The sequence below is a fragment of the Callospermophilus lateralis genome, chromosome 5 (assembly GCF_048772815.1).
Source record: "Callospermophilus lateralis isolate mCalLat2 chromosome 5, mCalLat2.hap1, whole genome shotgun sequence".
In the NCBI taxonomy this organism is placed as follows: domain Eukaryota; kingdom Metazoa; phylum Chordata; class Mammalia; order Rodentia; family Sciuridae; genus Callospermophilus; species Callospermophilus lateralis.
Genome location: NC_135309.1, coordinates 1,826,575 through 1,830,001, shown reverse-complemented (window position 1 = coordinate 1,830,001; position 3,427 = coordinate 1,826,575). Strand labels below are relative to the sequence as shown.

Sequence of the window (3,427 nt, the reverse complement as noted above, 5' to 3'; positions counted from 1 at the left end):
AGGCATTTCTCTTCTAAAGCATGAAGTCTTGAGTGTACTACATTATTTTTCACAAGGAAGGGTTTATCACAAGCCTAACAACTCAGAAAAAAACCCATTATCAGAAGAATTCTCAGCCCAGTTATACAAGAAATTGAAAAAAGAATGAACACCAATTCTTCTAAAATTATTTTATGAAATAGAAAATAGCAAAACCTTCTAACCTCATTCTATGAAACTAATATCAACCTGATGCAAAAACCAGACAAAGATAAATCAAGGAAAGAACATTTCACACCACTATTCCTGATGAACAGAGATGTAATAATTCTCAATAAAATTATGGCAAACAGCATACAAAATCATATTAAAAAGATTGTACAACATGATCAGTGGGCTTTATCCCAGAGATGCAGGGTTGGTTCAACACATGAAAATCAATAAACATTTTTTAAGTAAATAGATGTAAAGTCAAGAATCAAAAAAAATTATCTCAACAAATGCAGAAAAAGCATTTTACTAAATACATGGTCAAAACACTGGAAAACTATATATATTAGAAAAATGTCTTAACACTATAAAAGCTGCCTATGGTAAACACAGGGAAATATTCTTCTTCTCCCTTTTTTTTTTTTTTTTTAGTAAGGAAATTTTACTGAAAACACAAAATCTGACAAAGGATTACAAACAGGAATGTGGACTCCTAGCAAAACAAAAACAAAGAACAAAAAAGGCAGGGGAGAGGGGTGTCAGGAGGACAAAAGGGGGTAGCCAGAGTGAGGAAAAGGCATGATATTTTTTTTTTCCTTCCCATTTCTTTTAAAAAAGCCAAAACAAAGAAACACACGCACGCACAACCCTTTGTTCCTGAGTAGAAACATAAATACGGAAGAATCAAAAACTCTGTTCTTCTCTCTTCCAAAGGCAAAAAAAAAAAAAAAAAAAAAAAAAATGAATAAAAGAAAAGGCAGGCTGAAGGCTGCGCCTCACAGAGCCCCTTCCACAGCAGTGTGTAGAAGGGGTGGCTGGGCCGCGGGTTTGTGTGACACCTAGAGACAGCACAGGGAACAGAAGCAGTGCAAGGGGATGTCATGTGCTCTCCCCCAACACGCCAGGAGCAGGGGGTCCAGCTTGTCAAGTCCAAGGCACCCTCTCCAAGTCCTGGGCACCCTCTTGGAGGGGGTCGCCAGGGCCGCACCATACCAACTCCTGGGAGCTCAATCCCTGCCCCCTGCAAGCCCGCCCCTAAAGAGGAGGCAGCCGCGGATGTGCCCTGTGCTTGGGCTCAGTACCAGGGCACCTAGTGCTGGGGTAGCAGCTGGCGGCTGCTGTTGACATGGCTGAGGACTTTCTGCTTGAGCTGCGCCACCTGCTTGAGCAGCAGGCTCATGGTGGAAGCCAGCTCCCTGTTCTGGCTCTTGAGCTCTTCACTTTCCTCTCCAGTGAGAGATGCTCCAGCTTGCCCTTGAGGCACTTGGAGGCTCTGATATTGTTGAGCAGCTGCTTGGACTCAGCCTTGATGCGCTCCTGCATGTCCATGTCGATTGGCGACACCAGGCTCTCGCCGAAGCTTGGCAAGTTGGGCACCATCTGTGGTTGTCCTTGAGCACAGCTAGGCACAGCGGCCCCAGTACACCACCGGGAGGCAGCAGCTGTGGGAAGGGAACGGGTAGGAGGAGAAGTTGACAGTTGCAGCATCCCCAGCACCCCTAGTGCCATCCTTGTTGTGGCTCAGGTTTAGGAAGACGGGTGCCAGCTGGGAGGGTGGCGCCCTATGCGGTGCCAGAGGGTCCTCCTGCGAGGCCGCAGCAGCAGCTGGGCTGCACCCACGCCAAGCTGGTGCTGCTGGTTCAAATCCTCCAGGGCCTTTACAAAGTCCTCGTTGAACTCCTGCTCCTCCCTGTCCACCATCTTGGGTAGAGGAACTGCGTGCTACTCAGGGTGGTTGTGACCGGCTCGTTGGTCTGGATGTTGAGGTACTCAAGCTCAGGAGAGGCGAACTTGACCAGCCCTAGATGGGCCTGGAGAGCAGGCTGTCGGGGGCGCCTGTTGGGGGTGCAGTCTGCGCAGGGGAGCCAGAGGTGGCGCCTCCACCACTTGTGTGCTCAGGCTCAGTGTCAGCTGTCATTCTTCACCACTTTGCCTGCCAATGCTGTTTGGGGCGCCCCAGGGACAAGAGGGCCAGGCACCCAAAGTTGTTGCTGCTGCCACTGACGCCATTGCCCAGGCTGCTCAATGTCTCATCACCATAGAAGAGTGTTTCCAGCCTCCGCATCACCTTTGCACCTGGTGCAGGAGGAGTGGCCATGGCCTCCCTAGGGGTTCGCTTCCCTCCCCTGCCCATTCAGCCCTGTGCTCACCCAGGCAGTGGCTGCTGCGCCTGGGCCTTCTGTGGCGGCTCCTCGGAAACATTATTTTTAAGGGAGAAAAAATTAAAGCAGTCCCTCTAAAATTCAAAAAAAGGAAAAGAATGCCTTTTTTTTGCCACTTCAATTCAACATCATCCTTGAAGCTCTATCCAAAACCTATGTTTCTATTTATTTATCTTTAATAAATAAGTGAATAGATAAATGAATAGAAACATAAGAAATAAAACTGTCACTATTTATTAATCACATGATTCTATATTTAGAAAATCCAAAAAATTTCACTTGAAAACTTTCTTGACTAATAAATTCAGCAAAATAGCAGAATATAAAATAAACACCCATAAACCAAATGAATTTCTATACTCAAGCCATGAATTCAGTGTAAAAACAAAACAAAACAAAAAAATAGGAAAACCACCGCATTAACAATGGCCTCAAAAAAGAAAAAGAAAGAATAAAATAAAATACTTGGGAATCAATCTAAAAAAGAGGTAAAATACTTCTAAAATGAAAACCACAGAACACTAAAGATAGAAATTGAAGATCTCTCATGCTCTTGGATAGGAAGAATGATCATAGTCAAAATGGCGATACTAACAAAAAACTTATACAGATTCAGTGCAATTCCTTTTAAACGTCCAATGACATTCTCCATAAAACTAGAAAAAGCAATCGTGAAATTCATTTGAAAAAATAGGAGAGCAACAATAGTCATTCTCAACAAGCAATTCTCAACAAAATGATTGAATCAATGGACATCACAATACTAGACCTTATACTATACTACAGAGAAACAATAAAAAAAGAAAGAAAGAAAAAGAAAACCCCATATCAAAAGACATATAGACCAATCCATACTAGACAAAGGTAACCAAAATATAAATTGGAGAAAAGATAGCCTCTTCAACAATTGTTTCTGGGAAAACTGGAAATCCATAAGTAGAAAGATGAAATTAAACTTCTATCTCTCACTGTGCTCAAAATTCAACTCAAAGTAGATCAAAGATTTACACATGAGAATGGAGGCCCTGTGACTAACAGACAAAAATAAAGAAGGTCCAAATCCTCATCCTGTTAGC

General features: G+C 43.5%; 1 pseudogene; it reads right to left on the bottom strand.

Annotated features, from left to right (window-relative positions):
- Positions 1 to 1,264: 1,264 nt before the first annotated feature.
- On the bottom strand, positions 1,265 to 2,287 carry LOC143400056 (transcription factor JunD-like; annotated as a pseudogene).
- Between the last annotated feature and the right edge of the window lie 1,140 nt (positions 2,288 to 3,427).